Raw genomic sequence first — 26,899 nt, 5'->3', positions numbered from 1 at the left:
TTCAAAAGCATCAATTTTTTGGCAATCAGCCTTCTTTATGGTCCAGCTCTCACTTCCATACATTACTACTGGGAAAACCATAGCTTTAACTATACGGACCTTTGTTGGCAACGTGATGTCTGCTTTTTAAGATGCTGTCTAGGTTTGTTATTGCTTTTCTCCCAAGAAGCAGGAGGGCACAAGGAGAAGGGGACTACAGAGGACGAGATGGTGGGACAGTGTTCTCGAAGCTACCAGCATGAGTTTGAGCAAACTGCGGGAGGCAGTGGAAGACAGGAGTGCCTGGCTTGCTATGGTCCTGGTTTTTTTAGCCGTGACATTGTTTTGCAAGCCTGGCTAGTGCTGAATGATAATCCTGCTGCATCCACCTGGAACTGTCATGGTCACGGCGTGTCTGTGTGCGCAAAAAGATGACTCCCTTTGCCAAGGGTGTCTCTGGCGAAAAAATCCTAAATGAGCCGCAGTCTAGAAGAGACTTCGCTCGGTGTTTATTTTTAACCAGCTGCAAAATTCTGCGCTGCACCGCTCTCTGCACCCTGAATAGATCAGCTGCCGGTTTACTGCCATAAGCTGGTGAATTTATGGTGCTGATGTCACACACTTCGGTAGAGACACACATGATGGTTCTCCCATAAGGAGCCGACAAAGTGGGTGCTGTGATTTCCCAGTGGTTTGGCTTCACCCTCGGAGGTGCACTCCATTGTCTCTTGAGAGAGATGGTTGCCAACAACAACATCACCAGCCATCATCATCACCAGCTCCTTCCCCTCCCTCCACGGGCCGAGTTTGACCGGTGCACGGGGCCACCATGCTGTCAATTGGCTGATGTCATGGTGATATCAATTGGTCCGTTTTTATCCATGCACTTTGAAGTTAAGCAACATTGGCGTGGTGGTGCTTGGGAGTTCTGGCAACCAGCTGAACACTCAGGGAGGGGGTGACACAGGGCAAGAAAAGTGGCTGGCTTAGGAGGGAGTCCTGAGAGCATTCAAGGGCCCCTGAGGCTGAAGTTCCTCACTCCAGTTTTCTTTTTGCCCTGATCCCTTTAAGAGATCGATGAAAGAAAAGATAGATCAGACTCAAAACAGCCTCGTGTTGCCCTAGTAAAGGTAAAGGGACCCCTGACCATTAGGTCCAGTCATGGCTGACTCTGGGGTTGCGGCGCTCATCTCGCTCTATTGGCCGAGGGAGCTGCCGTACAGCTTCCAGGTCATGTGGCCAGCATGACTAAGCCGCTTCTGGCGAACCAGAGCAGCGCATGGAAACGCCGTTTACCTTCCCGCCTATTTATCTACTTACACTTGGACGTGCTTTCGAACTGCTAGGTTGGCAGGAGCAGGGACCGAGCAATGGGAGCTCACCCCGTCTTGGGGATTTGAACCGCCGACCTTCTGATCAGCAAGCCATAGGCTCTGTGGTTTAACCCACAGCGCCACCTGCTTCCCTAAGCCCTGGTAGGGTGGACTACAAATAAGTTTGACAGACATCTGTAGGAGAGGCTCTTAGCATCCAAGGCAGGAACTGGGCAAGATACTATTTCCCCAGGGAGCTGCCATCACATACTGCCATTCTGGCGTCCGCCGAGGCTGACACCTTTCCGAGCAAAATGCAAAAAAAAAAAAAAAAAAATATAGCCCTGGGCTATAATTTCTTCTGAGAGCGCTGAGTAATGGAAGGGGATGGCTGAGGAGGAGCCAGCGCACCTGTAGTTGACAATGCCATCGCTGCCGCTTTGATGAGAAGATTGGTTGTCTGTGGCAAGCGCTCCGATATGAAAGGCCCCAGTGAGGAAAGAGCTTCTGTGCAATGGACCCGGTGAAAATCAGGATCTGCCTTGCCCTTCTCCCTGTGGGAGGTTAAATCTTCCCAGTTTCCCCAATCCATGCCACCATCGCAGGTGCTCAGCAACTTTTTGAATGAGTCACACTAAGCTGGTGTGTGGGAAGGGAGGGGACAGAAAGCGAATCTTCTTTGGCGATCCCTCATAGCCGAGTAAGATTGTCTTTCATAAACACGGTTTTAACAATGAGTCCATAAGTGACTGAGGAGGCCAATTCTGGATCCACACGTCCTTCCACAGTGGGGACACTGGTTTCTGAGCAGGAGTTGATCACGGTGTGGATTTGCCAAGCGTGCTTTCCTCTTAGCATGTTTCTCCCTTGCGTCCTGAGTTCAAGTGTCTTCAAAGCCCATGACACCATTGGTAAAGGCTGTTCTCCAGCTGGAGCACTCGCAGGCCAGTGTTTCCCAGTTGTCGGTGTTTATACTACATTTTTTTAGCTTTGCCTTGAGAGAGTCTTTCAACCTCTTTTGTTGACCACCAGCATTACGCTTTCCATTTTTAAGTTCAGAATAGAGTGGTTGCTTTGGAAGACGATCATCCGGCATCCGCACAACATGACCAGTCCAACGAAGCTGATGTTGGAGAATCATTGCTTCAACAATGGTGATCTTTGCTCCTTCCAGGACACTGGTATTAGTTCACCTGTCTTCCTAAGTGATATGTAAAAAATTTCAGAGACACCGTTGATGGAATATTTCAAGGAGTTGGAGATTGCATTTATAAGTGGTCCTCTCTGTGGGAAGTTAAGTCTTCCCAGTTTCCCCAATCTGTGCCACCATTGCAGGTGCTCAGCAATTTTTTGAATGAGTCACACTAAGCTGGTTTGTGGGAAGGGAGGGGAGAGAAAGGGAGGGCCCCCTTCTCTGGACACAGGTTGTTCCATCATTTCTCTGTGCATGGATGGAAAATTAGATCTCTGCAGGATCCTTTGTGTTCGTGTGTCAAGAAGCAATTATGTTAAGTACTTTGAATAAAGCGAGGAGTGTCTGACAAACACTTGCTATTTTTCCAATCATGCGCCTGCCGGTGACTACAAAATGTGCCAGAACAGTGTTCTTTATGGGATGGAGTGTGCTCGCCTGGCAATACGAAAATAAGAGTTGGCTTTCGCAGTGGGAGAAATGATGTTGATTATTATTACATGATGATGATGGCTATTTATACAGAAGGCATCAAGCCCGCACAGCCACCTAGCAGAGCTTTTCTGCAGGCAAGAGCTGACAGGTGTTTGGCGAAACGTAGTTTGCGAGTGCATTGCAAAGCATTTGCTCACTTTAAAATAAGGGATAGGGGATTGGTTCAGTTTGGTTCTTAGCTAGATCACACTTCTTGATGCATTGCGCAAAATGAGCTTACAGATGAGCTGAGAGTTAAGAAGGGCATGTACAGTATGAGAAATGGAAGAAAGGAGGAATCACAAAAGAGGAATATAAATGAGGAGCCAACAGTTGCAGGGGGGGAAGTCAGGCTGGCTAAAGCTCAGAATGAGCTTAGGCTTGCAAGAGAGGATAAAAACGGTTTCTTCAGCTATGTCCAAAGTAAGAGGAATGTTATGTACTGAGTTGAATAGGATCCAAAATGCAGCAGTCTGATTGGTTCTAGAACAATAGGATTCAGAATGCAGCAGTCTGATTGGTCCCAGAACAATAGGCTCCAGAATGCAGCAGTCTGATTGGTCCACAGGAGCCACCCAATCCAGCTCCAGGAAGTGAATCCGCAACCTGATTGGCCTTCAGGAGAATTCCGGAATTAGCCAATCACGTGGGGCCCATTGTGTAAATAATGTATATAAAGCAGACATTGTGGGGGAACTTCCATTCCTCCTCACCACTATGAGCTGAATAAAGGTAAAAGGTAAAGGTACCCCTGCCCGTACGGGCCAGTCTTGCCAGACTCTAGGGTTGTGCGCTCATCTCACTCTATAGGCCGGGAGCCAGCGCTGTCCGCAGACACTTCTGGGTCACGTGGCCAGCGTGACGAAGCTGCTCTGGCGAGCCAGCACAGCACACGGAACGCCGTTTACCTTCCCGCTGGTAAGCGGTCCCTATTTATCTACTTGCACCCAAAGGTGCTTTCGAACTGCTAGGTTGGCAGGTGCTGGGACCGAACGACGGGAGCACACCCTGCCGCGGGGATTCGAACCGCCAACCTTTCGATCGGCAAGTCCTAGGCGCTGAGGCTTTAACCCACAGCGCCACCCGTGTCCCTATGAGCTGAATAAAGAGCATGAAATCCACACTCAACTCCAAGTTTATTTCAAGGAAGAACAAGCAAGTGCTTGGTCCTCTGCGTGGGGAAGACGGATAAATGCTATTGGATGACAGAGAAAAGGCAGAACTACTCAACACCTACTTGGCCTCTGTCTTCAAAGCAAAGCGATGCCCAACCTGGTGATAACAGAATATAATAATCATGGTGATGCTACTATTTATACCCCACTCATCTGAATGCGGGACGCGGGTGGCGCTGTGGGTAAAACCTCAGTGCCTAGGACTTGTTGATTGTATGGTCGGCGGTTCGAATCCCCGCGGCGGGGTGAGCTCCCGTCTTTCGGTCCCAGGGCCTGCCAACCTAGCAGTTCGAAAGCACCCCTAAGTGCAAGTAGATAAATAGGTACCGCTTTATAGCGGGAAGGTAAACGGCGTTTCCGTGTGCGGCTCTGGCTCACCAGTGCAGCTTCGTCACGCTGGCCACGTGACGCGGAAGTGTCTTCGGATGGCGCCGGCTCCCGGCCTCTTGAGTGAGATGAGCGCACAACCCTAGAGTGGGTCACGACTGGCCCGTACGGGCAGGGGTACCTTTACCTTTTACATCTGAATGGGCTGCCTCAGCCACTCTGGGTGTCTTCCAACATATATTAAAGCATAATAAACCATTAAGCATTAAAGAACTTCCCTATACAGGGCTGCCTTCAGATGGCTCGGGGGTCAGATAACTCCATACCCTCCAACATTTCTCCAATGAAAATAGGGACGTCCCATGGACTGCAAGAAGATCAAACCTCTCCATTTTGAAGGAAATCAGCCCTGAGTGCTCACTGGAAGGACAGATCCTGAGGCTGAGGCTCCAAGACTTTGGCCACCTCATGAGAAGAGAAGACTCCCTGGGAAAGACCCTGATGTTGGGAAAGATGGAGGGCACAAGGAGAAGGGGACGACAGAGGATGAGATGGTGGGACAGTGTTCTCGAAGCTACCAGCATGAGTCTGACCAAACTGCGGGAGGCAGTGGAAGACAGGAGTGCCTGGCGTGCTCTGGTCCAGGGGGTCATGAAGAGTCAGACACGACTAAACGACTAAGCAACAACAACAACATTTCATATCAATCCAGGCTGATGGGAGCCTGTTGAAATCAGGGCCACTGAAAGTGGGTTTGGGTCTCAGTAAAAAACAACCCCCCTTCTCCTTCTGGGCTGGAGAAGGAGGCAAAGCCCTTTTCTCTATTCTCACCACAAACATAATTGGATAGCGCTTTGCCCTATCTGCTTTTCCTCGCTGGATCTGGGCTGCGACCCCTCATTTGAAGAACCCAGGGATCAAGAGTTTGGCCAAGCAGTGCAAACCAGTGAGGGGTTCCTCTGCCTCGCACTGGCACACAGACAACTGCGACCAGTTCAAAAGACGGCACCGAAACTTCTCTGTTCCTGCCCAGCACGCGTTGTCTTTGAGGAGGGCTCTCAGGAATTTCCCACTGACCTGCTGCAACAACAGCAGCAACAACAACAACAAAGAAAAGCGGGACATACTGGGATCAAATCAGAAACTGGGACAGCTTCTGTAAATCCAGAAACGTCCCTTTGTACTCTAGAATCCTACTTGAAAGCTGCCTGGAGGAGGCCTCCGGAAGTCCACCAAACCGTCTACAGTGGTGGCCGAGGATCCCCTCCCAGCCACCCACTTTGTCCCGTCCATTTCACGCTTCCTTTCCCCCCTTCTGTCCCCACCTCCAAGCGGAAGCCACCTCAGCTTAGTGTGATGGGCAAGACACAGAGGTTAAAGGTCACGAGGACCCCAGGAGAGGGAAAGGAGGGGTGGCGCTGGGTGGCAGGGGCAGCAGCCCACTGCTGCAAATGTGGCGTGACAGGACCGAGCACCGACGCACGCACACAGACTCCTTGCCAACTCGGGTGTCGCGGGTCAGGTGCCAAGCGGTCCGTTGCCCGCCTGCCTTCTCCGGACCCCGTCCCCCCAGGTAGCGGCTGACCGCTGGCCTTGTTTCGCCAAGCCTGCGACTCGAGAAGAGAAAAGTTTCCTAATCAGCTGAGACAAGAAGCACATTCGCCCCCAGCAGTGACATTTTTAGCAGGGACACTTGACTTAAAAAAATAAATAGAAGCAAACGTGTTCTCTCGTTCCTCCCGCCAACAAGCTCTTTTGCCTCTTGGACACTGTTGTTTCTTTGCTTAATCTCCTCTTTTCTTCGCCCCCTCTCTGCCGCCCTTTTCTGACCCCCTTCCCTCCTTTTTCCGGCAAATCACAATAGCCTTTGAATGCGCAGCTTTGCACCTTGTGAAACACACCATGGCCAGAGAAGCCACACAGAGAATGGGTTGCACCCATAATCAGAGTAAATCGCATTCAATAGGCTCGTTGGAAATATTGGAGCTAAGGTTGCCATTTTGAGCAGAGGATGCTTGTTACTATTATTCATTAAATTATTTTTCATCTTCTAAACCAGCATGGTTTGGGGATTTTTAAGGGACATTTTTTAACAGTGCTGTGCTGTTTTTATTATCCGTCTCTTAATAAATTCATTTCCTTATGTCGTTTTAATTTTATTAGCATTTAAAAGCTTTCTGTTTTTTTGAAAAAAATATTTACTCCCTTTTCTGTTACACATTCTCCACTGATACATAGATTGCATACATAATACATTAACTAAAACAATCAAAACTATCTCGTGACATTTGACAGTTTTCTGACAATTGTCTTTTATATCAGCTTTTAGTTTTTTGCATTTTATCTGGGTTGTTTTTGATTTGTGAAGACCACCTTGAGTTCTGCTCCAGAAAAAAGGCAGGATAATAATAATAATAATAATAATAATAATAATAATAATAATAATAATAATAATAATACATAAGATAACAGAAAACAAGAAATGCATTTAAAACACACCAAAAACCCTAACAAGTTGACACTTGTGCTAAAGACTCATCCATCCATCCATTTTATTATTGTTCATTTCATTTGCGTGGACAGGCGGAGACCCCCCAACCCCAGGCCGGCTCCCGCATGGAATAAAGACACATAACAATGTGTTTGTTGTTGTTCTTGTTTAGTCGTTTAGTGTTGTCTGCCTCTTTGTGACCCCCTGGACCAGAGCACGCCAGGCCCTCCTGTCTTCCACTGCCTCCTGCAGTTTGGTCAAACTCATGCTGGTAGCTTCCAGAACACTGTCCCACCATCTCATCTTCTGTCGTCCCCTTCTCCTTGTGCCCTCCATCTTTCCCAACATCAGGGTCTTTTCCAGGGAGTCTTCTCTTCTCATGAGGTGGCCAAAGTCTTGGAGCCTCAGCTTCACGATCTGTCCTTCCAGTGAGCACTCAGGGCTGATTTTCTGAAGAATGGATGCGTTTGATCTTCTTGCAGTCCATGGGACTCTCAAGAGTCTTCTCCAGCACCAGAATTCAAAAGCATCCATTCTTCGGCGATCAGCCTTTTTTATGGTCCAGTTCTCACTTCCATACATCCTATTGTCTTTGTCCACGGAGTTTTCTTGGCAGGGATACTGGAGTGGCTTGCTGGTTCCTGCTCCAGGTGGATCACGTTTGGTCAAAACTCTCCACTATGACCTGTCCATCTTGCGGGCCCCTTCGCCACGGCAAGGCAGTGATTGCGTTATGGGATTAAAATTGGCCACAACTTTATTGGGTGTCTATCCCTCCTTGGGCGTTTATCCCTCCCAGTCCCCGGCCAGGGAGCTGGGGAACATCAGGGATATCCAGATTGAGTGGGGATTGGGCTGGCTCTGGAGAACATCTGTTCAAGCAGAGAGCCCCCCCCCCATTCACCGCAACATGGGGAGACCAATCACAGCCTCTCGACTCCCCTCAGAACAACCCCTTTAACGGGGAACCCTGGGATTGCCGCCATGGGGGGGTGTCCCTGATTCATCCCCCCCCCTTTTAGGGAAGAAAGACTAAAGGATTCCACCCAGTTCTGTTGTCTGCCTGCTGCCTTCCCCCCCCCCCCCCCAGCTGTAAGGTGGCTGAGGCCCCACAGCACGCGGCAGCGCCCATAGGGACCGTGGCGCCGAGCACGGGGGCCTCAGCTGTCCTGCAGCTGGGGGGGGGGAGGCAGCAGTCGGACAGCAGAACTGCACGGTATCGCCCTGCCCCCGGGCACGCCGCCCCAGGCGCCCGGAAACCTTCCTCTGCCGCTGGCAGGGGAAATTTTCAGAAGTCAGTTATATGGCAGCTCATTTGGGAAGTGCTGATCATTATTATTATTATTTTGCGATTTTCCAGAAAAAGATATTTTGCAACAGATCTGGCTTTTCCATTTGTTGTTTGGACCCAGCACAGAGCATGCAGGTCTCTTTGTCTCCAGCTTCCAGCTCAGCTCACAACCCTGACTCTGGCTATTGTCCTACCTAGCAGACAGGTGAGGGGGTGGAGGAAGAACCTGCCAATTGCCCAGAGGGCCTCATCACTTTGCAACCTGGCTCTTGCAACCTGACACATTCTTTGGGGAAGCTTATGAGGACATCCAGGAGGGACGTGGGTGGCGCTGTGGGTTAAACCACAGAGCCTAGGGCGTGTCAAACAGAAGGTCGGCGGTTCGAATCCCCACGACAGGGTGAGCTCCCGTTGCTCGGTCCCTGCTCCTGCCAACCTAGCAGTTCGAAAGCACCCTTAAGTGCAAGTAGATAAATAGGGACCGCTTATTGGCGGGAAGGTAAACGGCGTTTCCGTGTGCTGCGCTGGCTCGCCAGAGCAGCGATGTCACGCTGGCCACGTGACCCGGAAGTGTCTCTGGACAGCGCTGGCCCCTGGCCTCTTAAGTGAGATGGGCGCACAACCCCAGAGTCTGTCAAGACTGGCCCGTACGGGCAGGGGTACCTTTACCTTTACCTTTTATGAGGACATCCAAGAGGGACGCGGGTGTCGCTGTGGGTTAAACCACAGAGCCTAGGGCGTGCCAAACGGAAGGTCGGCGGTTCGAATCCCCACGACGGGGTGAGCTCCCGTTGCTCGGTCCCTGCTCCTGCCAACCTAGCAGTTCAAAAGGATGTCAAATGCAAGTAGATAAATAGGTACCGCTCCGGCGGGAAGGTAAACGGCATTTCCGTGTGCTGCTCTGGTTCGCCAGAAGCGGCTTAGTCATGCTGGCCACATGACCCGGAAGCTATACGCCGGCTCCCTCGGCCAGTAAAGCGAGATGAGCGCCGCAACCCCAGAGTCATCTGCGACTGGTCCTAATGGTCAGGGGTCCCTTTACCTTTATGAGGACATCCAAGTGGCCAGCTGAGGGCCTTGTCTTATAAAGAAACCAGTTCAGCAATAGAATCTGACCTTCACTGGGTACAGGACCCCCCACCCCCAAGAATTGGATGGGATGCAGGGCATCATCTAGACTGACCCCCTCTCCGCAAACCCACAGCATCACATCAGGAGCTGGCGAGCCTTCAAGGCTGTGGAGAAGCTAACCAGAGAGCTTACCGGCTATGGGTGGATTTGAATCTGGGGCTTGCCTGTCAATGCCAGCAGTTCCCTCCCTCCCCCGGCATATTCCTCGCCGGCACCTCTGTACCCAGCAGTTTCAACAAGGCAGCGATCTTTTACTTCCCGCAAAGCCCAGGAGGTGAAAGGCTAAGCCCAATCCTTAAAAGTCTCCCTGCTCAAGAGCCCTTCCACAAATCCTTCGGCATTCAAGGACGCCGATGACAAGATGGCAGTGACTCAGGCTCTGTTGAAAGGCGGGCAATAAATGGAGGCGGTGATAGGAATGAGATCCGGCAGACAGGTGGATTGCCCCATGAGGCATCGAGAGAGTGACACGACATCTCTGGGCCAAGACGATAATCGCCAACATGGGATGGGTGTCTGGTTTCAACGCCTGCCACACCTTTTAAACCAAGTAGGGGAAAGGTGCCAGACCTAGCATGGTGAAATATTCATTCGTTTGCTTTATTTATACCCCCACCTTTCCTCAAGCGCAAGGTGGCGTACATGGTTTAACTCGTCCCCAATTTATCTTCACAGCATCCCTGCAAAGAAGGCTAGGCTAAGAGAGTCGCTCAATCAGCTCCTGGCTGAGTGAGGGATTTGAATCCTGATCTTCCAGGTCCTAGTTCTCAATTAATCCCCACAACAGCCCTAGGACAGGCATCCCCAAACTCGGCCCTCCAGCTGGCTAAAGGGAGCCTCCTTCCACCCCAGCCTGAATCTCTTGAAACCATCTCAAAGGATATTCTGCTGTCCTGGGTTCTCACACCTTCTGGCCGGCCAGAGGGAACCCAGATGTGCTTCCTGGTGGCAGGAGGACAGGCTCTCAGAGCCTGGCCTGCTGCTGGGCTTGGCTTCCTCCCCGCAAGATGGCCAGGAGAAAAGTGAGGTCACATGTGGCTGTCTGGTGGCTTCCTCCCTGCTAGCTCCTGGGAGCTGGGACGTTCAAGAGAAATCCAAGCTCTGTTGGGAGGATTGTGAATGGGCTGCTGCAGCTCCTCCTCCTCCTCTTTCTCTCTCTCTCTCTCTCCCACCCATGTGTGTGTGTTGGCTTCTGATATCTCCACTCGCCAGATGCTTGGCTTCTCCCAGATGCAGTCGAACTGGACCCCGAGCGCAGGCTGCAAGAGGAAGGGTGTGGTGGCTCAGAAGGAAGGAAAGTATACATGAGAACATGAGGAGAGCCAGTGCTGGATCAGGCCAATGGCCCACCTAGTCCACTGTTCTCACAGTGGCTGAACAGCTGGCTGTTGAGAACCAGCAAGCAGGATTCTCACCCACGAGCAACTCTCCCCTCCCACAGCAAGAGGAAAGATGAGCTGAGCTGGGCCGATCACGGTGGCTTCTTTCCCTGGAAGATGGACGAGGAGCGCAGCCTCCTCCCTTGTCAACCACCCACTTCCTTGGCCTCATGGGCCCCAGAGACCAGATGCAGAAGGAGCTGAAGACTCTCACTGAACCCCATTCTCCCCCCCTCAATGCTATCTGCCCTGCAAGACTGGGTGCAAAGTAGGAGTGGTCCTCCTTGTCTGCCTGTGAGCCTGTGTAATGTGCCAGGTTGATAAGAACATAGGAAGAGCCCATGGCCCATCTAAGTCCAGCATCCTCTTCTCACGGGGCCAACCAGGTGCCTGTGTTGAAACCAGCAAGCGGCATCTGAGCTCCAAAGCAACTCTCTCCTCCTGTGGTTTCCAGCAACTGGGATCCAGAAGCATTGCAGCCTCTGACTGTGGAAGCAGAGCATAGCGAGAGTGACTAGTAGTCAGCAGCCCTGGATAGCCCTCTGGCCAGTGGCATAGTGTGGGTTGCCAGCAGCCAGGGCCACGTGGAGGGGAGGAAAACAGACACATGCACATTCAGCTGCCTAATGCAGGCATCCCCAAACTCGGCCCTCCAGCTGTTTTGGGACTACAACTCCCATCATCCCTAGCTAACAAGACCAGTGGTCAGGGATGGTGGGAATTGTAGTCCCAAAACAGCTGGAGGGACGAGTTTGGGGATGCCTGCCGTAGGAGGTAGGATAGGCTGAGAGGCGATGACTGGCCTGACCCATTGAGATTCGGGGCTCAGCAAGGATTTGAACCCAGGCCTCCCAGAGCTGGTCCAGGCATTAGGCAGGGTGAGGTAGCTGCCTCAGGTGGGGTAAGCCCCCAGAGTGGCACCCTCACAGGCGCCCCACCTGGCCTGACGCTGCCGCCATCGCCGCCGATTTCAGGTGAGATCGTTTTGGGCAAGATCTTGCCCGAGTGTGCAAGATCTCAGGGGATTTGGGGTGAGACTGGCATGATCTTGCCCGAAATTGCTGCCAGCAGTGGTGCTGCTTCTCTGCCAAATATGAGGATTGTGAACTGATGCAGAAATCGTAGGGCTACGCTACGTCAGCAGCAAGAATCCTGGTGGCTAAGTACTGGAAAGGGAATCAGTTACCCACTAGGGGAGAGTGGCTATGTAAGCTTTCAGAATACTTAGCATTAGCCAAATTGACAGACATAATAAGACAAAAACCAAAAAGTGAAGTAAAAAAAGAATGGGAGTGCCTAAATGAATACCTCAAAAGTCAAGGTTTGAGGGCATAAATCTGGCTGAGTCTGGAATAACCTTGTGAAGCGAAAGGATATGAAAGAGGGATTTATATCTAGATCTTAGGATAGAGATGATAAAGAAAACAGGAAAACAGGAAGACACAATGAGAAATAAAGGAGGTGCTGTGGGACTGGTGGAAGTCAATGTCTTGTTGTCGTTGTTTTAGTGTTTATAATATTAACTTGTAAGATATGGATTTGGTTTTTTTGTTTTTGTTGTTGTTTTGTTGTTGTTGCTTTCTTTAGTTTCTGAATGTTGATTTTTGTGTGTTGTATATTGTTATTTTTCAATATCTTCCGTGTTGTTGTTGTGTGGAAAATACTAATAAAATTTATATTTTAAAAAAAAGAAAAAAAGAAAAAAAAGAAATCGGAGGGCTGAACCTGGAAAAATGAAGAAGAAAACGAAACTCACAGACCTGTCATGAGAACATAATAAGAGTCTTCTGGATCAGGCCAATGGCCCATTGAGTCCAGCCAGCATCCTTTTCTCCCAGTGGCCAACCAGATGCCCATTATGGGAAACCTGCAAGCGGGATTCGAACACAGGAGCGACTCTCTTCCTCCAACTGTGGAGGGCCCAGCACAGCCATCCTTGCTAGTAGCCAGCCAGCCAGACATAATTTTATTTGCAAGCCACTGTTTCACAGTTCAAACCATGCTCAAGGCGGCCCACACTGTGAAAAAACACACCCAAGTGCAACATAACAACAGGGGCCGTAAACCATAAACAAAACGTTTAAAAATATAAAACCAATCTGAACAATTTCTGCATGATTCTAGATTCAGGTAGGTAGCCGTGTTGGTCTGACACAGTCAAAATAAATAAAAAAATTGTCCAGTAGCACCTTAGAGACCAACTAAGTTTGTTCTGGGTATAAGCTTTCGTGTGCATGCACACTTCTTCAGATACCTGTACAGTGGTACCTCGGGTTAAGTACTTAATTCGTTCTGGAGGTCCATTCTTAACCTGAAACTGTTCTTAACCTGAAGCACCACTTTAGCAAATGGGGCCTCCCGATGCCGCCGCGCCGCCGGAGCACAATTTCTGTTCTCATCCTGAAGCAAAGTTCTTAACCTGAAGCACTGTTTCTGGGTTAGCGGAGTCTGTAACCTGAAGCGTATGTAACCCGAGGTACCACTGTATCCGAAAGTATCTGAATCTGAAGTATCTGAAGAAGTATGCATGCACACAAAACCTTATACCCAGAACAAACTTAGTTGGTCTCTAAGGTGCTACTGGACAATTTTTTAATTTCTGCATGAATAATAACAGAATCTAAAATAAAGATTTTTATTTTTAAACCAACAGCAACAACCCTATTGCAACAAACTACCCCCCCCCAACAACCGCCACCCAAAACAACAGCCTAGCCCAAGCATCTGTTCAAGCATCAGTCTCAGCTTTTGTAGCTGGAGTCAGTCCGGACCCCACCCTCCCAGGCCAGGTGGGAAAGTCCTGCAAGGCTGGGATCAGGTCTTCCAGGACTCCCAGCCAAGAAGGTCTGCCATCGATCACCCTCCCCTAAGGTCAGACTCGGCCTCAGCTTTGCTGTTTTGCAAGTCCGTTGTGTGTCCTCGTTGCAGCATTCCTTTTCACCACCCCCTAGCTAATCTGCTCTACAGATCTTCCTCCATCAGGAACACCTTCTCTGCGTTCCTGAGCCTGCCAGATACTTTTCACCTTTGTTTGGGAGGGGATGGAATGTACGCAGCTTACCTGAGAAAGCAGGGATAGAATGGCCTCTAATCATACGTTGAGGCAGCGCATGATTATTCCTTTTAACGTAATGATTGTTTGTGCTGACGGGACCAGGAGAAGATCTCCTGGGACATGCCGTATTCAGAGCAAAACCTTTTCTTCCTGGAGATCAAATCCACACTTGGGTATTCTGTTGTGTGTCAACTCCACCTCTACCTCTCTTTCAAATCAGAACCAGTGAAGGCGGTGAAGGTCCTGTGCGAGTGCCTGGAGGGGGTTGGAGGATGGATGGTGGCTAATGGATTGAAGTTGAATCCTGGCAAGACAGAAGTACTGTTTTTGGGGGACAGGAGGCGGGCAGGTGTGGAGGACTCCCTGGTCCTGAAAGGGGTAACTGTGCCCCTGAAGCACCAGGTGCGCAGCCTGGGAGTCATTTTGGACTCACAGCTGTCCATGGAGGCGCAGGTCAATTCTGTGTCCAGGGCAGCTGTTTACCAGCTCCATCTGGTACGCAGGCTGAGACCCTACCTGCCTGCAGACTGTCTGGCCAGAGTGGTGCATGCTCTAGTTATTTCTCGCTTGGACTACTGCAATGCGCTCTATGTGGGGCTACCTTTGAAGGTGATCCGGAAACTGCAACTAATCCAGAATGCGGCAGCTAGACTGGTGACTGGGGGCGGCCGCTGAGACCACATAACACCGGTCTTGAAAGACCTACATTGGCTCCCAGTACGTTTCCGAGCACAATTCAAAGTGTTGGTGCTGACCTTTAAAGCCCTAAATGGCCTTGGTCCAGTATACAGTGGTACCTCGGGTTAAGTACTTAATTCATTCCGGAGGTCCGTTCTTAACCTGGAACTGTTCTTAACCTGAAGCACCACTTTAGCTAATGGGGCCTTCTGCTGCCACCGTGCCGCCAGAGCACAATTTCTGTTCTCATCCTGAAGCAAAGTTCTTAACCTGAGGTACTATTTATGGGTTAGCGGAGTCTGTAACCTGAAGCGTATGTAACCTGAAGCGTATGTAACCTGAGGTACCACTGTACCTGAAGTAGCGTCTCCACCCCCATTGTTCTGCCCAGACACGGAGGTCCAGCGCCGAGGGCCTTCTAGCAGTTCCCTCATTGCGAGAAGCAAAGCTACAGGGAACCAGGCAGAGGGCCTTCTCGGTGTTGGCACCCGCCCTGTGGAATGCCCTCCCACCAGATGTCAAAGAGAAGAACAACTACCAGCCTTTTAGAAGACACTATATATAGGCTATTGTATTTTAATATTCTGTTGGAAGCCACCCAGAGTGGCTGGGGAAACCCAGCCAGATGGGCAGGGTATAAATAATAAATTATTATTATTATTATTATTATTATTATTATTATTATTATTATTATTATTATTCCTCCCAGCACAATTACAAAACTGAAGAGTGAAGACTGACATAAATTCTCTAGTGTTGGGGAAGTGGTTTGAACTCTCTCCTCCTCTGCATTCTGGGTCATCTGTTCTGTGGGGCAGAAGATCAGACCGTGTGTGGAGTTCAACTCCAGCCCCTCTGTCTTTGAACACCTGCCTGTCTTCAGCCTTACTTAAAAGAGCAAACTCCCAAGAGTGTGTTTCAGCCGCCGCAGCAACAGAGCAGAGAGTCCCAGGGCAATTGCTGAGGCTGCTCCAGTGTTTATCACTCACTGCAGTCGCTTCCTCCCCAAGGGCAAAAGGGGGGCAGGGAGCCGCAAGAGGAACAGTTGGCAAGGCTTTGAGCTGCTAAGAAAGTAAGAAAGTGCACATTAGGTCATCTGCGGAGATGCGCAGGTAGTTCTCGAGAAAGGTGTCGCAACGGTTGTTGATCCAGGTGAAGCTGCAAAACAAAAGAGTCCGATCCAGGAACGAAGAGCAAACAGCGAGGGTGTGTCTGGAAGTGCTGTCGTTTTAAGATGCTGTCACTCAACAGGCCTGCAAAACCAACAATGCCCGGGCCATTTCCATAGCTTTTATTTTCACGCTGTGCAATCTCTGCGAGTTTCAAATGTAAAACAGTGCCGTGATGTGCTTGCCAGGCAAAGGACAGCAGCTGTCAGGAAGATCAAGACACACAGGGATGACACAGAGACACAAGGATAGGTCACTTTTCTCTGTCCTGAATCTTCCAGCATACAGCTTCCTTGGAAGTTCACGAGTTCTAGCATTATGAGAGAAGGAGAAAAACTTTTATCAAGCCACTCTTCTCCAATGGACGACTGCAATGCACTCTACGTGGAGCTACCTTTGAAAGATCTACATTGGAACCTAGTACGTTTTCGAGCACAAGTCAAAGTGTTGGTGCTGACCTTAAAAGCCCTAAACGGCCTCGGCCCAGTAGACCTGAAGGAGCGTCTTCACCCCCATCGTTCTGCCTACACACTGAGGTCCAGTGCCAAGGGCCTTCTGGCGGTTCCCTCCCTGCGAGACGCCACGTTACAGGGAACCAGGCAGAGGGCCTTCTCGGTGGTGGCACCTGCCCTGTGGAACGCCCTCCCACCAGATGTCAAAGAGAACAACAACTACCAGACTTTTAGAAGACATCTGAAGGCAGCCCTGTTTAGGGAAGCTTTTAATGTTTAACAGACCACTGTATTTTAATACTCTGTTGGAAGCCACCCTGGAGAGACCCAGCGAGATGGGCGGGGTATAAATAATAAAATTTTATTTTATTTTATTTTATTTATTTATTATTGCCTTTTCTCTAAAGTAAAAAGTCCTGAATGCTGGAACCTTTCTTCAGAGGGCAGTCCCTTCATCCCGCTGAACATTTCAGTGGTCCTTTTCTGAACCTCCTCTCTGAATTCTGGCCCTATATCTGAATGTGCCTGATGACCATCCCTTTCCAGACCCTGGAAGGAGCTCAGAGAGCCCACCCCCTGCTTGGCCTATAAAACGGGCCGAGGCTCCTCTTCCCAGCAGAAGCTCAGTGGAACTTTACACAGGCAGTGAAAACTGAGATGTCCCCATTTGCAAAGGGATTTTGCTATTTTTATGTAACGAGCTGAGCCCAGTGAGGAAACCTTTTGTTTCCTGGACAAAATGCCTGAATTACAGATGAGGAAATTTCAGCGGATAATCTCTAAAGCAAACAAGCCAGGATAAGGGAAAGCCAATCCCTTTGCTGAGCTAGAGAGGTGTTCTCTCCCACCCAAACTTAACACCTCTCCCTGCAGTTTTATAACCACAACCATGAGCAAACAAACAAACAAACAAACAAACACTTGGAGCCAGTTTGCACTCAGAAATATTTGGCTGGAGGATTTGTGTGGCAAACCTTGACTGGGGTTTCCGGCCACTTAAGAAAGACTCCCTTTTGTACACCTGAAGCATTTAAGGGCAAGCAGGAATTGAAGAACTGAAGATTCCTGTATTGCAGGGGGTTGGACTAGATGACCCCAGGGTCCCTTCCAGCCCTGCAGTTCTATGATCCTATGATATAAAAATGTCTTCAAGAGCAGCCCCTCTGACTGTCCCTGGTTTCTGATTTGATTCCAGAATCTCGCACTTTCCCTTAAAGGTAAAGGTAAAGGGACCCCTGACCATGAGGTCCAGTCATGACCAACTCTGGGGTTGCAGCGCTCATCTCGCTTTATTGGCTGAGGGAGCCGGTGTATAGCTTCCGGGTCATGTGGCCAGCAGGACTAAGCCGCTTCTGGCGAACCAGAGCAGTGCACGGAAACGCCGTTTATCTTCCCGCCGGAGCGGTACCTATTTATCTACTTGCACTTTGACGTGCTTTCGAACTGCTAGGTTGGCAGGAGCAGGGACCGAGCAACAGGAGCTCACCCTGTCGTGGGGATTCGAACCACCGACCTTCTGATCGGCAAGTCCTAGGCTCTGTGGTTTAACCCACAGCGCCACCCACGTCTGCTTTTACTTAGGACGTCCCTGTTTTCATCAGAGAAATGTTGGAGGGTATGGAGCTATGCGACCCCCGAGCCAAGGAGATAAGCAACTATGCAACCTTTAGAAAACAGCTGAAAGCAGATCTGGAAGTTATTTAATATTCAGTGTTTTATTATTTTATATGTGTTGGAAGCCGCCCAAAGTGGCTGGGGCAATCCTGTCAGATGAGCAGGGTATAAATAGTGTTATTATTATTATTGATGTCCTTATTTTTACTGGAGAAATGTTGGTGGGCATGCAAGAGATGACTACACCAGGAGTTGGCTCTGCCTGTCACCTTCCTGGTCCTCCTTAGCCTCAGAATTGCCCTTGTAAAACTCAACAAAGGAGAGAGGAACAGAGCCAAAAAACGGGGATTAGCTGGCTCCTCCTCTTGTTGGCTGCACCTAGCAGTGCCTCCGGCTCCCCCTGCTGTTTGCCTCCCTGCCTTCTGCCCTATCAGCCCCAAGAGGCTCCAGCCGCCAATGTTTTTGCGTAGCTGGAAATGTATCCTGCTGACATAGGTGGCTCTCCCCCCCCCCCCTGGGCCTGCATACTTTTGTTCCTCCGGCCTAACGCACCATTGGCACATAGCCACCGGAAAGTTGTCTTGCAGGATGGACTGCTGCCTTCCGAAGACTGGAGCACACCCTGCACCCCTGGTTTACGACGAAGGATCACCACAGGCGACCACTTCGAGCGCAGCCTGTGCAAGGCGAACTAGCTGGCTACCATCGCCTCTTAAAGGACGAGAAAGCCCCTGGCAAGGGGGGTGTGTGATAATTTTTCATAAACAAGGCTGAAACGGCCAACTCATTTCCCGCTTGCTCTACATTATTTTGTCAGTACATTTTGCTAAGAGCTCTGGGTTTAAACAGGGCCTGTCTGTTCCTTGGCTTCTCGCGGAGGTAATTTTCTTCTCTTGACAGCTTGTCCAACGTTCTCCGGTGCCAAGAGAGAGAGGAAGACGGGCTCCTTTTCTGCCGACTTCACTGCTGTTCCAACAAGCTGCTGCCGTTGTTCATCTCCCTGCCATGCGAAGAGGCTGGCTGGGGCTTCCGAGATTTTTCCTTCCAGTTCCGGACCCATTTCCCCTGCCAGATATAATTCCTTGATTTCTGAATTAATATCCTGCCCTTCCTCTCAAAGGAGAGTGGCGAGGAAAGCGGCGATGACATGATACCATTTCTGAAATATTAAAAAGGTAAAGGTAAAGGGACCCCTGACCGTTAGGTCCAGTCATGGACGACTCTTGGGTTGCAGTGCTCATATCACTTTACTGGCTGAGGGAGCCGGCGTACAGCTTCCGGGTCATGTGGCCAGCATGACTAAGCCACTTCTGGCGAACCAGAGCAGCGCACAGAAACGCTGTTTACCTTCCCGCCAGAGTGGTGCCTGTTTATCTACTTGCACTGGTGTGCTTTTGAACTGCTAGGTGGGCAGGAGCAGGGACCGAGCAACGGGAGCTCACCCAATCACGGGGATTCGAACCGCCAACCTTCCAATCGGCAAGCCCTAGGCTCAGACCACAGCGCCACCTGTGTTTAAAACAATTGAAATCATCTAAACAGAGGAATGTAACCCCAAGCAGGAATTTGAGCACCAGAAACTGCTCTCCTACTCTGATTCAAGTGGGATTCAGAAGCATCGCTGCCTCTGACTGTGGAAGTGAAGCAGAGCCATGGCTAGTAGCCATCGATAGCCCTCTCCTCCCTGCATTTGTCTAATCCTCCTTTAAATCCATTTATGTCGGTGGCCAGCACTGCCTCCTGTGGCAGGGAGTTCCACAGTTCCCCTCTGCACTGCATGAAGGAGGACTTTCTTTACTCTGTCCTGGTTTCTCTGGTTGTGGGGTGTATGTGTATGTGTGTAAACAGCGACGTTGGAAGGAAATGGAATTCAAGTTCCCGCAGTGATAATTACACGGCTGTTCACACAGAGAAAACAGTGTTTGACAACATAATCTTGGGATTGATACGCCAATTAATTCGCACGGTAGTGTAATAAAAATCCATTGTGCAGATTCAGTGAACAGGTGAAAGCGCTGTCTCTCTCGAGGCGCTGCAATAAAACACCCTTAAGAGCTCACTTAAAAGGGGCAACGAGGCTTTCCCACGATTTAGGCACCTCGCCCTAAAAAGGCTCTTTTGCACAAACACGTTTTTTTAACTCTATAAGTTGCACCATGGCTGGAGGGGGCACAACAAGAAAAGCCCTGGAAGTGGGTGGCGATGGTGTGTAGATTCATATGAGAAATAGTAATTCTCGAGCTAGTTTAGGGTTGTAAGCGAGAAAATCAACATCTCAAATGGAGCCCAGGAAATAGATTGGCAGATACTATTAGAGAGTAGCATCACTAGTTCTGTTTTTTTGTTGTGCACGGGTGATGATTTATGCTCATGACGCGATTGGGAGATTTATATGCGACCCCACTTTCAATACTGTGGGTGTCTGCAAAGGCATTGGGGTGGGTGCCCTACACCCTTGTGCAAATTAATTGAAACAAACAATGTCGTTTATTGTACAAAACTCACAAATACATGTACAAAACTCACATATACAGTCATACCTCGGGATGAATACGCTTCGGGTTAGGCAAATTCGGGTTGCGCTCCACGGCAACCAGGAAGTAACAGAGCGCGTTATTTCCAGGTTTCGCCGCTCGCACGTGCGCACACCATCAAAATGACGTCACGTGCATACGCAGAAGCGCCGAAATGCAACCTGCGCACACGCAGACACGACGTCGCGTCTTGCGTTCCATTCAGGATGCGAATGGGGCTCCGGAACGGATCACGTTCGCATCCCGAGATACCACTGTACATACATTAGTAACGGATATGTCCTCCGCTATTTTTAAGCAGCATTTGAACACGGTTTGGCATGGAGTCTACTAATTTCGAACAGTCACTGTTGATTTTAGGATCCCTGTACCACACTTGAATCAGCGCCTGAATGAGCTTCTCCAGAGTTGTACAGTCTACAGCACAGAGGTGACTTTTGCATACAGCCCACCAATTCTCAATGGTATTTATATCCGGGGAATTCCCTGGCCAATGAAGTACCTGTGTTTGCTGCTCTGTCATGAATTTCTTCACCACTTCCGATGGGCTAGGTCCTGCTGCAATATCCCAGTACCGTCAAGATACCTCTTTTTCAGCTCTGGAATAACACTCATTCATGGAACCTCAATATATTGTGGCGAGCGCATCATTCCTTCTATTGGCTCCAGGCTTCCGACACCGTAATGATCAACTGACTTTTTGTGTTTGTTTTAAGTACAGGATTACGAGTAAGATAGAAAACATGCTTTGTTTCAATTAATTTGCACAAGGGTGTACAGTGGACGCTTGGGTTGCGAACGTGATCCATGCAGGATGCATGTTCGCAACCCGCAGCGTTCGCAACCCATGTCTGCGCACGCGCGGGTTGCGATTCAGTGCTTCTGCGCAGGCCCAAAGCGCGTTTTAGCGCTTCTGCGCATGTGCAACTGTCGAAACCTGGAAGTAACCCGTTCCGGTACTTCCGGGTTTTGGCGGTCCACAACCCAAAGAAATGCAACCCGAAGCGGCTGTAACCCGAGGTATGACCCGAGGTTACAGACTCCGCTAACCCAGAAATAGTGCTTCAGGTTAAGAACTTTGCTTCAGGATGAGAACAGAAATTGTGCTCCAGCGGCGCGGCAGCAGCAGGAGGCCCCATTAGCTAAAGTGGTGCTTCAGGTTAAGAACAGTTTCAGGTTAAGTACAGACCTCCGGAACGAATTAAGTACTTAACCCGAGGTACCGCTGTACTTACGGTAATTTCCAATTAGCAAGGGTCCTGTAGCTTCCTGCTGAAATCCTGTAACTTTCCATCCCGCAAATATTGCAGGGTGCCTATGTTTTCTGTCATCTATGTTTTCTGTCATCTTTTGGGAGAAAAGCAATGACAAACCTAGACAGCATCTTAAAAAGCAGAGACATCACCTTGCCAACAAAAGTCTGTATAGTAAAAGCTGTGGTTTTCCCAGTAGTGATGTATGGAAGTGAGAGCTGGACCATAAAGAAGGCTGATCGCCGAAGAATGGATGCTTTTGAATTATGGTGCTGGAGGAGACTCTTGAGAGTCCCATGGACTGCAAGAAGACCAAACCTATCCCTTCTTAAGGAAATCAGCCCTGAGTGCTCCCTGGAAGGACAGATCCTGAAGCTGAGGCTCCAATACTTTGGCCACCTCGTGAGAAAAGAAGACTCCCTGGAAAAGACCCTCATGTTGGGAAAGATGGAGGGCGCAAGGAGAAGGGGATGACGGAGGACGAGATGGTGGGACAGTGTTCTCGAAGCTACCAGCATGAGTTTGACCAAACTGTGGGAGGCAGTGGAAGACAGGAGGGCCTGGAGTGCTCTGGTCCATGGGGTCACGAAGAGTCGGACACCACTAAATGACAACAACAACAATGTTTTCTTTCCCAGTTTTCCCTCACTACATAGGAAGACTGACCCTCCAGATGGCAATAATGCGATAAGGTTGGGGATGCCTTGCTGAACAACCAACCAGGTGAAACGATGTGCATTATGATTGACACATGGCAGGACACACCCACAAACAAAAAACCCCGCCAGCTTGGAGGGGCTGAAAAATGGATGTTGAGTCAGTGTGCAGCATCTGTAAAATGGACAGATCCCACGCTAGGAATAACTGAGAAAAGAACTGAAAACGAAACAGCCAATATAATGATGCATTTGGAATACAGGGGTACCTCAGGTTACATACACTTCAGGTTACAGACTCTGCTAACCCAGAAATAGTGCTTCAGGTTAAGAACTTTGCTTCAGGATGAGAACAGAAATCGTGCAGCAGGGGCACGGCAGCAGCAGGAGGCCCCATTAGCTAAAATGGTGCTTCAGGTTAAGAACAGTTTCAGGTTAAGTACGGACCTCCAGAACAAATTAAGTACTTAACCCGAGGTATCACTGTACTGTGGGCAGTTCTGGTCGCCTCATCTCAAAAAGGATACATTCTGAATCCTATTGTTCTAGGACCAATCAGACTGCTGCATTCTGAATCTTATTGTTCTAGGACCAATCAGTATATTCATTTGTAAAAAAGAAATATACAACGGAATAGACAGGAAGTCTGGTGTGTTGGTACGTATATGATTTTTTTTTGGGGGGGGAATTGTTTTTGTTTTTTCTCTCTGTTCTTTTTTTGGTTTCATTTCCTTTCTAGGTATATAAAATTTGTATATGATTTTTGTATACATGTTGGAAATTATATGTTGGAAATTATATTATAGTAAGTCCTGTAATGTAATATGACAATGTTTGCCGATGTAATATAAGAACGTTAACAAATAAATAATATTCAAATTTTAAAAAAAAGTTTAGAGAAAAGGTTGGACATACATATTCCTGCACTAATGGGGGTTGGACTAGATGATCCTCAGGGTCCCTTCCAACTCTACGATTCTGTGAAAATTATGCATGACAAGGAGAAGTGGATCTAGAGAAAACCTCCCCCAACGTAACAGTAGAATTTGTAGGCGTCCAATGAGCTGAACGTTGGAAGACTCAAGGCAGATAAGGGTACTTCTTCACACAGCCCACAGTTGGACTATGGAACTCCCTGCCACAGGAGGCAATGATGGGCGCCACCATGTGCATCTTTAAGAGAGGACTGGACAAATTAATGGAGGAGGGTTGGGATTTTGGTGGCTGCGGGTGGCGCTGTGGGTTAAACCACAGAGCCTAGGACTTGCAGATCAGAAGGTTGGCGGTTCGAATCCCTGCGGCGGGGTGAGCTCCAGTTGCTCGGTCCCTGCTCCTGCCAACCTAGCAGTTCGAAAACACGTCAGAGTGCAAGTAGATAAATTGGTACCACTCCGGTGGGAAGGTAAACGGCGTTTCCGTGCACTGCTCTGGTTTGCCAGAAGCGGCTCAGTCCTGCTGGCCACATGACCCAAAAGCTGTATGCTGGCTCCCTCGGCCAATAAAGCAAGATGAGCGCCGCAACCCAAGAGTCGTCCATGACTGGACCTAATGGTCAGGAGTCCCTTTACTTTTACCTTTTAGCTAGGCTCTGCCTCCACAGTTGGGCACAGCAATGCTTCCTATTACCAGTTGCTGGAAATTTCAGTAGGGGAGAGCGCTTTGGGGGACTGGGTCCTGTTTGCGGGTTTCCTGTAGGCATCTGCTTGGCCTGTGTGAGAACCGGATGCAGGATTAGATGGGCCATTGGCCTCATCCAGCAGCCTTTCCTTTATGCCCTTAATCTATATGCCTGCCCTTTGCCCTGTGTGATTTCTCAATCTCAAACCAAGGCAATGCACCAACTCCACGCCCATTGCAACACAATCCCTCTGGCAATCTAATTGTCTGACGGGTTTCTTTTTGCTCCACGTCTGTGACCTGGGAAGATCCCGCCTGATCCCAACGGCGGTGGCTTTGTTGGCAAGCACAGAGTGAGTGACACAGGAGAGAGGAAATACAGGAACGAGGTAAAGTGATATCTTTATATCAGGGCATCTTCTGTTTGTGTAAAAAGCATTAACATGACACGGAACTCGCCAGGCAGGCCTCAACAGCTGGGCCCAGGGAAGATTTCTGAAATATACTCGGAGTCGAGAGTGGATCTCATGCTCTTTATTCAGCTCATAGTGGTGAGGAGGAATGGAAGTTCCCCCAGAATGTCTGCCTTATATACATTATTTACCCAATGGGCCCTACGTGATTGGCTAATTCCGGGATTCTCATGTAGGCCAATCAGGTTGCGGATTCACTTCTACCCAGAGTTGGATTGGGTGGCTCCTGTGGACCAATCAGACTGCTGCACTCTGGATCCTATTGTTCTAGGACCAATCAGACTGCTGCATTCTGAATCCTATTGTTCTAGGGCCAATCAGACTGCTGCATTTTGGATCCTATTGTTCTAGGGCCAAACAGACTGCTGCATTCTGGACCCTAGTGTTCTAGGACCAATCAGACTGCTGCATTCTGAATCCTATTGTTCTAACACCAATCAGACCGCTGCATTCTGAATCCTATTGTTCTAGGACCAATCAGACTGCTGCATTTTGGATCCTATTCAACTCAGTACATGACAATTTCTTTGTAGCCTAGAAATACACCCACATACGTTCTTCTGGCAAAAGATGGCAATTCATTGTCCTTGCTTTTTTCCTCTGCCTTGAGCCACACTATTCTTGAACCCCATCCCAGCTCCCCTTTGCCAAAGAACGTGGCTCATCCCTTCTCAAGAGCCACCTCCTAGTTTTGCCAAAGCCCTTTCCCGCTTTAAAATAGGAGTGTGAAGCCTTTGACCTGCCAGCTATTGTTGGACTACAATTCCCATGAGCTCTGGTGCACCCTGTTTTTGTTTTTTCTTAATGGGTGATGCCAGAGGAAGGGAACAACTTCATCCAGACTGGTTCCAGCCACTTGCAGTTTTCCTAATGGCTTATATTGAAAAGCAATTTCATTCAAAGCAATGAGTGAACTGGGGGGTCCCGTCTGAGACAAGCAAAGAGTGTTTTAAATCAGTAAAAGAAAAGAAAAGACAGAAGTTTAAAATGAATGACTAACAACCTAAGGAGAGCTTTCTAGATCAGGCCAAAGGGGGCTAATCCAGTCCAGCATCTTGTTCCCCCACTGGCCACCCAGATGCCACAAGGGAAACCTGCCAGCAGGATTTGAATACAAGATCACTCTCCCTTTCTTTGGTTTCCAGCAACTGCTATCCAGAAGCATCGCTGCCTCCGACCGCGGAGGGCAGAACTCCGCCATCCTGGCTAGTATCCACTGAGAGCCTTCTCCTCCATGGATAGCTCCAATCCCCTTTTTGCAACCATCCAAATTGGTGACCATCACTTCCTCAATATAGTTAAAGCTATGGTTTTCCCAGTAGTGATGTATGGAAGTGAGAGCTGGACCATAAAGAAGGCTGATCACCGAAGAATGGATGCTTTTGAATTCTGGTGCTGGAGGAGACTCTTGAGAGTCCCATGGACTGCAAGAAGATCAAACACATCCATTCTTAAGGAAATCAGCCCTGAGTGCTCACTGGAAGGACAGATCGTGAAGCTGAGGCTCCAAGACTTTGGCCACCTCATGAGAAGAGAAGACTCCCTGGAAAAGACCCTGATGTTGGGAAAGATGGAGGGCACAAGGAGAAGGGGACGACAGAGGACGAGATGGTGGGACAGTGTTCTCAAAGCTACCAGCATGAGTTTGACCAAACTGCGGGAGGCTTTGGAAGACAGGAGTGCCTGGTGTGCTCTGGTCCAGGGGGTCACGAAGAGTCAGACACAACTAAATAACACCACTTCCTCCTGTGGCAGCGAGTTCCATAGTTTAATGTCACCTCCCTGAACTTGGTGCTTTCCAGGTTCTTGTTGGTTTCCTGATTCCCATCAGCTCCAGCTAGCAGGGTCCACAGTCAGGGAGGATAAGATTCTTTGGCCAAACATCTGGAGGGGACCACATTGAGAAGGGCCAATCAAACAGATGAATGCTTGCAGCCCGAGCAAAAGACTGGAGGACGTGTTATTTATTTCCTTATTTAAGCCCAAGGGCCTTATTCCCTTGTGGGCAACCTTCCTGAGAGACTCTTTTCGACAACAGGGCGATGAAACATTTCAAAAAGAATGGGGTAAATTTATGTTATACGTAGGATAAGGTGAAATAGTGAAATCAGTAGAATGGAAATAAACCTCATAATGGGAAATTAAAAGAAACTTTATTGGATGTTAATGACAACATGAATTAAAATGTAAAATACAATCAAGGTAACTAATTGTATCTGTAAATGAATATAGACAAACAACAAGACGTGTATATACAGAAAGAATTATTTGTATATATATATATATTATAAATTTTTATTGATTTTCCAACACAAAATAAAAACAAAACAATACACAATACATACACAAACAAACATATAAACACGTATAATTTCATAACCTCTTTTTCATAAATCTTACTTTCCTGACTTCCCCATGCCTCCCCTTTCCTGCATCCCTGTTTTATAATTTCTTCAGCAACCCCTCACTTCAATTAACTAATTGCTTATTTTCTTTTCCCCCCCTTCTTCTCTTACTTAAACAATTACAGCTGAAATTCTATATTTTTCTTTTCCCTTGACATTTTAGCACTCATTAATTTTACAACAGTTCTTAAGATAAACTTTAAATTTCTTCCAGTCTTCTTCCACCGTCTCTTTTCCTCGG

Source organism: Podarcis muralis, chromosome 6, assembly GCF_964188315.1.
Source record: "Podarcis muralis chromosome 6, rPodMur119.hap1.1, whole genome shotgun sequence".
Classification (NCBI taxonomy): domain Eukaryota; kingdom Metazoa; phylum Chordata; class Lepidosauria; order Squamata; family Lacertidae; genus Podarcis; species Podarcis muralis.
The sequence above is the reverse complement of the archived record's forward strand: the minus strand, read 5'-3'. Positions refer to the sequence as shown.